General features: G+C 40.5%; 1 protein-coding gene across 3 annotated transcripts in view; it reads right to left on the reverse strand.

Moving 5' to 3' along the window:
- CADM1 (cell adhesion molecule 1) overlaps nt 1-12,191 on the reverse strand; it is a 636,874-nt gene that overhangs the window by 206,288 nt on the left and 418,395 nt on the right. The window lies entirely within an intron of this gene.

The following is a 12,191-nucleotide window of genomic DNA, read 5'->3' on the forward strand; positions in this document are numbered from 1 at the left end:
AATCCCTTCTCCAATCCTTCTTGGAGAAAAGATAATATCCTGGGAATCCTGACTTTACTCCATGAGTAACCCTTGGATTCACACCAATGAAGATATTTACACCATATCTTATGATAGATTTTCCTGGTGACAGGCTTTCGAGCCTGAATTAAGGTATCAATGACCGATTCGGAGAAACCACGTTTTGATAAAATCAAGCGTTCAATCTCCAAGCAGTCAGACGCAGAGAAATTAGATTTGGATGGTTGAAAGGACCCTGAAGTAGAAGGTCCTGCCTCAGCGGTAGAGTCCATGGTGGAAGGGATGACATGCGTGGCCACGCAGGTGCTATCAAAATCACCGAAGTTCTCTCCTGCTTGATCTTGGCAATCAGACGAGGGAGCAGAGGAAACGGTGGAAACACATAAGCCAGGTTGAAAGACCAAGGCGCTGCTAGAGCATCTATCAGCGCTGCCTTGGGATCCCTGGACTTGGATCCGCAACAAGGAAGCTTGGCGTTCTGACGAGACGCCATGAGATCCAGTTCTGGTTTGCCACAAAGTTGAATCAACTGTGCAAACACCTCCGGATGAAGTTCCCACTCCCTTGGATGAAAAGTCTGTCGACTTAGAAAATCCGCCTCCCAGTTCTCTACTCCTGGGATATGGATAGCTGAGAGATGGCAAGAGTGAACCTCTGCCCATAAAATTATTTTTGAAACCTCCAACATTGCTAGGGAACTCCTTGTTCCCCCTTGATGGTTGATGTAGGCTACAGTCGTGATGTTGTCCGACTGAAATCTGATGAACCTGACCGCAGCTAGCTGAGGCCAAGCCTGAAGAGCCTTGAATATCGCTCTTAGTTCCAGAATGTTTATCGGAAGGAGTGTCTCCTCCTGAGTCCACAAGCCCTGAGCCTTCAGGGAGTTCCAGACTGCACCCCAGCCCAGAAGGCTGGCATCTGTCGTTACTATTGTCCAATCTGGCCCGCGGAAGATCATACCCTTGGACAGATGGACCCGAGATAACCACCAGAGAAGAGAATCCCTGGTCTCTTGATCCAGATTTAGTAGAGGGGACAAATCTGTGTAATCCCCATTCCACTGACTGAGCATGCAGAGTTGCAGCGGTCTGAGATGTAAGCGGGCAAACGGCACTATGTCCATTGCCGCTACCATTAAGCCGATTACTTCCATACACTGAGCCACTGAAGGGCGAGAAGTAGAATAAAGAACACGGCAGGAATTTAGAAGTTTTGACAACCTGGCCTCTGTCAGGTAAATCTTCATTTCTACAGAATCTATCAGAGTTCCTAGGAAGGAAACTCTTGTGAGAGGGGATAGAGAACTTTTTTCTTCGTTCACTTTCCACCCATGCGACCTCAGAAATACCAGAACAATGTCTGTATGGGACCTGGCGATTTGAAAATTCGACGCCTGTATTAGAATGTCGTCTAGGTAAGGGGCTACTGCTATACCCCGCGGCCTTAGGACCGCTAGGAGTGACCCCAGAACCTTTGTAAAGATTCTTGGTGCCATAGCTAACCCAAAGGGAAGAGCCACAAACTGGTAATGCCTGTCTAGGAAGGCGAACCTGAGAAACCGATGATGATCTCTATGTATCGGAATGTGCAGATAAGCATCCTTTAAGTCCACGGTAGTCATATATTGACCCTCCTGGATCATAGGTAGGATGGTTCGAATAGTCTCCATCTTGAAGGATGGGACCCTGAGAAATTTGTTTAGTATCTTGAGATCTAAGATTGGTCTGAAGGTTCCCTCTTTCTTGGGAACCACAAACAGATTTGAATAGAAGCCTTGCCCCTGTTCCTTCTTTGGACTCCCATAACTAGGAGGTCTTGAACACAATGTAAGAATGCCTCTCTCTTTATCTGGTTTGCAGATAATTGTGAGAGATGAAATCTTCCTTTTGGGGAAGAAGCTTTGAAGTCCAGAAGATATCCCTGGGACACAATTTTCAACGCCCAGGGAGCCTGTGCGAAGAGAGAAAGTCTGCCCCCTACTAGATCCGTTACCGGATCGGGGGCTGATCTTTCATGCTGTCTTAGAGGCAGCAGCAGGTTTTTTGGCCTGCTTTCCTTTGTTCCAAGCCTGGTTAGGTCTCCAGACCGGCTTGGGCTGGGCAAAATTTCCCTCTTGTTTTGTATTAGAGGAAGTTGAAGCTGCGCCACTCTTGAAGTTTCAAAAGGCACTAAAATTAGGCTGCTTGGTCCTTAATTTGTTGGACCTATCCTGAGGAAGGGCGTGACCTTTTCCTCCAGTAATATCAGAAATGATCTCCTTCAGTCCAGGCCCGAATAGGGTCTGCCCTTTGAAGGGAATGTTGAGAAGCTTAGACTTTGAAGTAACCTCAGCTGACCAGGATTTAAGCCATAGCGCCCTACGCGCCTGAATAGCAAATCCTGAGTTCTTAGCCGTTTGGTTAAATGAACAACGGCATCAGAAACAAATGAATTGGCTAGCTTAAGGGCTTTAAGCTTGTCAAGGATATCATCCAATGGGGTTTCTACCTGTAGAGCCTTTTCTAAGGACTCAAACCAGAAGGCCGCAGCAGCAGTGACAGGGGCAATGCATGCAAGGGGCTGGAGAATAAAACCTTGTTGAATAAAAATTTTCTTAAGGTAACCCTCTAATTTTTTGTCCATTGGGTCTAGAAAAGCACAACTGTCCTCGACAGGGATAGTTGTACGCTTCGCTAGAGTAGAGATTGCTCCCTCCACCTTAGGGACCGTTTGCCACAAGTCCCGTGTAGCGGCATCTATGGGAAACATCTTTTTAAAAACAGGAGGGGGAGAGAACGGTACACCTGGTCTATCCCATTCCTTAGTAATAATTTCTGAAAACCTCTTAGGTATTGGAAAAACATCAGTGTAAACAGGCACTGCGTAGTATTTATCCAATTTACACAATTTCTCTGGGACTACAATGACGTCACAGTCATCCAGAGTTGCTAAAACCTCCCTGAGCAACATGCGGAGGTGTTCAAGCTTAAATTTAAATGTAGACATATCAGAATTAGGTTGAAGTGTCTTGCCTGAGTCAGAAAAATCACCCACAGATAGAAGCTCTCCTTCTTCGGCTTCTGCACATTGTGAGGGTATATCGGACATAGCTACTAAAGCGTCAGAGAGCTCTGTATTTTTTCTAGTCCCAGAGTTGTCTCGCTTTCCTTGTAACCCTGGCAGTTTGGACAATACTTCTGTAAGAGTATGATTCATAACTGCCGCCATGTCTTGTAAAGTATACGCAATGGGCGCGCTAGATGTACTTGGCGCCTCTTGAGCGGGAGTTAAAGGCTCTGACACGTGGGGAGAGTTAGTCGGCATAACTTCCCCCTTGTCAATTTCCTCTGGTGATAAATCTTATCGGCCTATATATATATATATATATATATATATATATATATATATATAAAAGAACGTAGAGAGAAACAGCACACACCAATCCAGTAAACACCCTGGTGCTCTGCTATATAATGTATACAAACAGTCTGAAGGAACTTCACACTCAGCAACTGCATATGGAGATCCCCAAAGCAGGCAAATCAAGCAGGGATAAGCTGTTATTAGACAAATAGAAAGCCTTTTCCAAACGTTTCGCCTCCCACTGGAGCCTTTCTCAATGGAGGCCGTGCAGACATAACAAGACAATCACACTAATTATCTACACTAAATAATACCAACCCTCAAAGTAGCTGCGAATGATCACTGTCAAACATCCAGTCTCCATGCGGCAAACCTCCACAATGGCGTCGGTGCAGTCGTGTGACGTCATCAGCCCATGACACTAGCTTGTAACAGCAACGTAACTGTTGCTATAGATACGGTATAAACAAACTGCACAATCATAACATCAGCAAGACGATCGGATACCCGAGTGTAATCTAATAATCACAGTGACTGTCTCACAATCTAAACATATATTTGCAGAAATTATTTACATCACTGTTCAGTGAAAAATAAGTAATTGGGAGTACCGTTACCATCTATACACTCAGGTATCAAGGTGTCAGTATTACCCAACCACATACAGCTAATTATAGACCAAAAGTACTTAGACTACTTAGGCTAAAAAATCATGGTAATCTATACAAAACTATTTATAAACCCCTAAGAGATATAAGATAAGTGAACATAAAAAATACAGCAGTGTAGACACAATCTATGCCCACTAATGTTCCAATGCCAGCTCATTCTATGTTAATGCATTGTTGTATATAAGAAGCATAAGAGCTTATTAGGGGATTTTCCTAAGCACATCAATACATATATGTTCTTGTTACACATATTACCCTAATTTTAAAGCTTATATGTTTCATGTCTCAGAGAGTAGGTAAAAACAACACGGCAAGAAACCATCATGAACATCATTTACAATAACAGCAAGCAAAATCTATTCGCATTCAGTCCCTTTGGGTATACAGTGTCAAGTGCAAAAATCCATCTCGACTCCCGTTGCAATAGAGCCAGTACTCTGTCCCCTCCTCTCTTGGGGAATGGGATATGATCAATTAGAATTGCTCTCAACATTGAAATTGTAAGAAGTGTCTAGCTACAGGCTGGTCCAACCGGCCCTTATACAATGACTGTCGTATCATAGATTTGTGATTAGCGAGTCTTTCGCGGAAAGAGGTCACCGTTTTACCTACATAGCAAAAAGAGCACGGACAGATGATGATGTATATCACGAAATCAGATGTACAAGAAAGCCTGTATCTGATGTTGTACCTCTTGTTCGTATGAGGATGATTGAACGTATTCCCAGTCAACAGGTTATTACAGGTAACACAGCTGACACCTTGATACCTGAGTGTATAGATGGTAGCAGTATTCCCAATTACTTATTTTTCACTGAACAGTGATGTAAATAATTTCTGTAAATATATGTTTAGATTGTGAGACAGTCACTGTGAATATTAGATTGCACTCGGGCATCCGATCGTCCTGCTGCTGTTATGATTGTACAGTTTGTTTATGCCGTATCTATAGCAACAGTTACGTTGCTGTTACAAGCTAGTGTTCTGGGCTGATGACGTCACACGCCTGAGCCGACGCCATTGTGGAAGTTTGCCGCATGGAGACCGGATGTTTGACAGTGATCATTCGCAGTTACTGTGAGGGTTGGTATTATTTAGTGTATATAATTAGTGTGATTGTCTTGTTATGTCTGCACAGCCTCCATTGAGAAAGGCTCCAGTGGGAACCGAAATGTTTGGAAAAGGCGTTTTCTATTCGTCTAATAAAAGCTTATTTGGATACAAATCTCTGCTTGATTTGCCTGCTTTGAGGATCTCCATATGCAGTTGCTGAGCGTGAGGTTCCTTCAGACTGTTTGTATACATATATATATATATATATATATATATATATATATATATATACATTCATACATATATACACACATACATATATACACACACACACTGGTGGAAAAATACCACTATGGTATACTAGTTAGGGGTTAAAAGTTACTAGTCCAGAGGGAAAAAGTTACTAGTCCACTTAATATTAGAGATAGGAAAAATAAAATGTATGCTTACCTGATAAATTAATTTCCTTCGTGGCAGTGAGGGTCCACGAAAAACATTCATTACATATGGCAAATACTTATCCTGGCCACCAGAAGGAGGCAAAGACACCCCAAACAGAACATTGAAATATCCCTCCCAGTTCCTCTACTTTCCCAATAATTCAGGATGAGCATAAGGAAAAGTAGAGAGATAAAAAGGGGTACAGAGGTGCTCAGACTGCTGCCACTACACAAAATCAGGGCAGGTTCGTTGACACTCACTGCCAAGAAGGAAATTAAATTTATCAGTTAAGCATACATTTTATTTTTCTTCTAATGGCAGTGAGGGTCCACAAAAAACATTCATTACCTATGGGAAATCAATACCCAAGCTGAGGAGAAAACAAATGTTAGGGAGGGAGGTAGGCAGTTCTAACAGTAAGGCACCACCTCTAGAGAATTCCTACTCCCAACAGATGTCTCTGCAGAGACAAAAACAAAACAATAAATCTCTAAAAGACAAACATAGAGAAGACCCATGAATCTTTCTGTAAGGAAGATAAAGAAATAGGACACCAGAGTGGCTGGTAGAACGAGAAAGACAGGCACTACTCCAGATCCTCTTGAAATATGATGCAGGAGACGTGGAAACCTACCCCAAGGCAAGGAATTCCACACTTACAGACCTTAGATAAATATGAGTATGAACGGACTTGCGTCCAAGAAGGGAAAATAGGTCACTGTCTCAAAGAACCCCTCTGAGACAAAGACTAGCCAATCATCGACCAGCAAACATCCTCAAAATATTGATGATGGAAGACCTTCCACAGAAGGTCTAGCCCCACAAATCCCTGCACTCTGCTAGCAAGCAGAGAACCAAGGCTCTAAACCAAGAGGCTGTAAGAGTTTGAGTAGGATTAAAATGTAATATTAATAGATGTTTTGTAGCAATATTTGATACCCAGAGGTTAAAATGAATCAATGGGTTAATTAAATAGTGCAGTTAATTCAAAGAGTTTCCTTAGTATTCAGGTAACACCAGAGAATAGGTAAGGAATGAGTAGATCCTGATTAACCTTTTAAGGTAGAGAATTTGAGATGCTTACAATCTGTGATTAGGATAATGATAGTATAAGTTCTTATAGGAGTAATCTTACTGAGAGGTAAGGCAGTCCAAAGATTACTGTGAACGTTAGTGATATATACAAGAGGAACAGAAATAAATCCAAGTTGAGCAATAAATGTACAAACAGTATTATGTTCAGTTCCTTTAGCTAAACTAATAAGCAGTTCCAAGTTGTGCAGTAAATGTACAAATAGACTTATCTTCAGTTTGTTTAGCTAAACTAATAAGTAATTCCAAGTTGTGCTATATACATATAAACAATTTATGGACAGTTCGTTTAGCAAAACTAGTATACAGTACTTGCGATCAGTTGGAATAATTGCTGAGATCCATGGAACAGCAGGTAATGAACATCTGAATTTATGAAGACAGCTGTGAGCGGATCCGGAGAGTCTTTAGCATGTGTATGCTACAATGCATCAGGGGTTGGTTCAGAGATGATCCACTGTGTAGAGAGGAATGATGCAGTCACGTGAGTGACGAAGTAGAGTTCAGAGCTGAGACAGCTAGTAAGCTGTTTCTGAAACGGCAAAGGCTTGATTAGATCTGGAAACAGGAAGTATTCTCAGGAAGTAGTCTCAGGAGAGAACAGGTGAAGTAACCACAAACACACAAAAGAGAACAAAATAATCAAGCAATGGATATCTCAAGGATGTGACGATTTATAGGCTGGAAAATAGGAGGTGCTGTGATGGAAGTATGACAGGTATAATAGGAGGCTATGATAGGAGCATTACAAAGGCACACAAAGGAACAGATGACATCTTATTAGGCCTGTTAATAGATTGGACTATTAGGTCACAAAATTACTATCTGATAATCAAACCAATGACCTAGTACATAAGCCTAGAAAATGTGCAACTCAAAACAAAATCTGAGAGGATGATCAGAGGCCTGAAGAATCAAGACAAGACTTTCTAGATATATTTGAGCTACCACTCGAGAGAGCAACATGGAAAGACGAAAACAGAACACAAGTTAAAAGCCAGGGGACCGCTAGAGCGTTCATTAGCTCTGACTGAGTATCTACCTGTCAGGGCTTTCTCCCAGTTGTGTTTGCCATGTGCTGCTGGCAGCCATTTTACTCACCTCTCTTCCTGACTATGGTGCATTGTGGGGGATGCCGCTAATTTCCTGCACTTCCTTTTATGGCCAGACTGGTGTGCATCATCCATGTGAGACAGGATGCAGTCTCAGAATTGTGATGTCATCACTTATTATTTAAAGGGCCTCTGTTCAGTATGCTTTGCCTTTGCGTTGTCTCAGACCTGTTTGTGAGAGTTCCTGTGTATTACCTGGCTGCCTGACGTCCTTCCTGGTTCCTGATCCCTGGCTTGTTCCTAACTCTGCTGTTTTCCTTGTTCCTGATTCCGGCTCGTCTGACTATTCGATTTGGCTCCTGACTCGGCTCATCTGACTACCAGCTCTGATTTTGACTCCTGGCTTGTTATTTGACTTGTGGACTTTTTATTATTTTTTGCTATTAATAAAGGTGTGATTATTTTTGCACTTCTTGTCTCAGTCTGATTCCTGGCACCCTGACACTACCGACCCAAACCTCAGAAATATGCAAGGAAACGGAAGCCAAAGGTCTAACTCTGGACACCCCCAACTAAGAAAATCTCTCAGATCACCCCCTAGAGTAGGGATCATACCTCCGAGAGGGAGACAATCTGCTCAGAATTACTTGTTCCCTCCAGCAAAAAAGAATGGAAAACCCTTCAAGGTCAACAAGGCACGATAGAAAGATTTTCTTCAAGCAGAAAAAGAATGTGAAAGCCACTCAATGGCTGCATCCAAAAGGTACCAAAAAACTCTGGGCTCCTAAGAGTTAACCCAGCAGCTACTACAGAGCCACCAGAAGACACATACGAAAAATAGTAGGAAATCTCAGAGAGGAAAAACTATGTGTATTCATTCTCTACCACAAACGAAGAGTGGTTAAGTAATTGAGATGTCAAAAGATATCAGAACTAAGTATTCTTGTAACAGAATAGGTGTGACTAAACATGAGTAATGCCAAAATGTTGCAAATATCATGATGTCCTCATCAGAGATTAGGTATAAGAAAAGCCAAACCCCACCATATATTCATAAAATGAGAGAAGTCATTACAAAATGTGTAAAAATGCTGAGAAAGGCTATTAAACACCAGAAAGCTTATTCACAAATAAGACAGAAGGTTAGAAAAGTACTGGAACAAATAAGAAACCAGGTAAAAGGAGACTCAGGGCTGATAATATAGATAAATATTCTCATATTTGAGATAAGGATAAGAATGACTAAAAACACTGATAGGGTTGATAGCCACTGACCCTGAGTAACATAGTAACCCTGATAACTACAAGTATATATATATATTATCCCAAAAGGTCTTTGGATAGAGCAAATGGTCGACACGACAGAAAAAAAATACTGCAGATCTCCCAGGAATACCTAAAAAATATATATTTTCTATTGCAGAATGAGAGAAAGTTAGCATTTGCAATGTTTAAGTTCACACCTTAAATAAAAAAAATTCTCAGGAAAAAGAAAAATTATTCCACTCTCATTTACCACTCATAAAACACAAACATATATCCCACCCTAGATATAAGAATAAGAAGCATCCAAAATTCTAATAAACCAAATATAAATATTCTCTTCAGCAGAGAAGACTCCATTAAGAAAATGAATGAGAGAGCAAAGAAATATGTGCAAGTGAACCACAGATTAGGTTAATAGCCACATGAGACATACATATGTGCCAGGACTGAAATGAGAGACTAGACACAGAAGAAAAAATAAGTACTAGTACTGAAAGGCTATTGAACACAGAAATATGACCTTTCAAGTGTGCTAACACTGTAACATTTATAAAGCTGACTTAGGCAGGGTGTTTGTAACACATCAGTGAAAGGGCATGCACTGTAAAGAACAGGCAACCAAAGCTGGATTTGAACTCTTGACCTTCATCTTTCAAAACAGCAAAGATTACCACTAAGCCATCGTGGAACACCTGCCACCTGATCTATGCATATGTGTCAGGACAATAACGCTAATTTGGAACATGACACATAAATATGAGCATGGGGGTAAAAAGCTAAGAAAGGGAGCTATAGGGTGCAGACATTTCTAAAACTTAAACTTTATTTAACAGATTAAAATCTATTTAAATTATTACAAAAAAAGTGAGAAAAAAATTACCAAAAAATTATATATACTATATACTCAGTCCAAAAAGAGCTGTTTACTTCTCTCCCCCAATTGGCAAAAAGGGCCTTGTTTAGGAGAATGTCTTCTCAAGACTTGGAGAAGAACCAGCAGGGCTGTTGATAAAAAGCTGCCCCCGAATTTTTACATAAATATGAGCATCATATATAAAAGTGAGCAAGCACTGATAGGATACTACCCCTATATAAGGTTACTTATCACATGTAACTCTGTTCAAGCAGAAACTAATTTGTTTTCTTCCCTAATAAAAGCCCACTGGACATGATAAACACAGAATCTGCAAGGGAGTGGTATCTCCGATATCCACTAGGTGTCAATCAGTGCAAAGAAAAACATACAGTATAATCAAGTTTAAATAGGGATTATGGTCATTATACTCCATAAAGGAGATTAGGAAGCCTCTGCAAGGCTAAAAAGACATCTCACTCTCTAAATTATTTGGAGCAATGTACATATTATTTCCTACATAAGGAAAACAGATAAGGAGTTGCTAATGCTAAATTGGACTGAAAATTCCTCTACCTTGAAGCAGAGAAAAAAATTAGACTGACCCGTAATAAAAATCATACCGGCTCAGATAACCAATAAACTAGAAAATGTGTGAAAATATAGCCACTATATGCCGGCAAATAACAGACACATTTAATACTGAACAGTATATAAACACCCTACATGGAATTGTACACAAAACAGTGCACAAAAATATATCCCAATATTGATTTCCAATAATCTACATAGCCAGACCCTATGAATTTACTCGCTCAGGGCTTGAACGATCCAATCTAACCTGGATGTAAGCGGTAGACAACGCTGCATTCACATTAGTGCTGAGAGCAGTATCAAGGCCCACCATAAGGGACCAATCAGCAGGAGCGCGGCAAACAAGGCTGCTTGAGGCAGGAAAAGTCGGGCATCCCGCGCTCCATCACGACAGAGAAAAAAAGGCGCTACATCTATATGATAAACCAGTTCCTAGCAGGCGACACAAATAAACATGGTGTAACTGCCCCTAATAAGCACTGTCTTTGCCTCCTCCTGGTGGCAAGCATAAGTATTTCCCATAGATAATGAATGGTTTTTCGTGAACCCTCACTGCCATTAGAAGGAAAAGTCAAATTTCTTTGTCATCCGGGACCACTGGAGATTTAGAGCCCTGTATATATACAGAACTAGTGTATCTTGACAAAGGCTTCTCAAGTCAAAATGCATAGATTACTTAAAGGGACAGTCAAGTCCAAAAAAATGTTTTCATGATTTTAATAGGGCATGTCATTTTAAACAACTTTCCAATTTACTTTTATCACCAATTTTGCTTTGTTCTCTTGGTATTCTTAGTTGAAAGCTAAACCTAGGACGGTCATATGCTAATTTCTTAGAACTTGAAGGCCACCACTAATCTGAAAGCATTTTGACAGTTTTTTACCACTAGAGGGCGTTAGTTCATGTGTTTCAAATAGATAACATTGAGCTCACGTACGTGAAGTTATCTAGTAGTGACCACTGATTGGCTAATATGCAAGTCTGTCAAAAGAACTGACACAAAGGGGCAGTTTGCAGTGGCTTAGAAACAAGGTAATTACAGAGGTAAAACGTGTATTATTACAACTGTTGGTTATGCAAAACTTAAGAACGGGTAATAAAGGGATTATCTGTCTTTCTAAACAACAAAAATTCTGGTGTTGACTGTCCCTTTAAGTTACTAAGACTGGAGAAAAGAGAATGCCACAGCCTGGATGAGTATTACAGTTTTTAACAACCGTTGGGGTTCCAGTCTTCTTATTTTGATCTTGTCTGCACCCTGAGGGTCAAACAGTTGATCGGCAAAGCCGGTTTGAAGATTACCGCTATTGCTGGAAATAGGTCACATGACTAGATCAGTTTCTAATTTTGGGCAGACATTTATCATTTCACTGATTTATATTTGATTAATTTTACTGTGTTAAGGATTCACACGTTGATTTTCATATATGTGTTTATGGTTTTACACAATCTTGATGTAAACTTCTACTCCGGAACATATTGTTTGTAGGACAGACTGCTTTGAGTTAATTCATGTTATTAAGACACCGGTGTCTATTTCAAATTTTATCAGATATTTTCTTTACCGTTTTTAGTTATTTATTAAATACATACATGTGAAATCTTCTTTTATTTGTTTTCCATATCAGTAATTTAACACTAACCCTAATTTGTATTATCTCATATTGTTTGTTGCTTATCCACCTCAAATTCACAACTGGCTCATCCACCTCATATTCCCAGCTGTCTCAACCACCTCATATTCACAACGGTCTCAACCACCTCATATTCACAACTTTCATTCACCTCATATTCACAACTGTCTCA

Source organism: Bombina bombina, chromosome 8 (assembly GCF_027579735.1).
Source record: "Bombina bombina isolate aBomBom1 chromosome 8, aBomBom1.pri, whole genome shotgun sequence".
NCBI classification, from domain to species: Eukaryota; Metazoa; Chordata; class Amphibia; order Anura; family Bombinatoridae; genus Bombina; species Bombina bombina.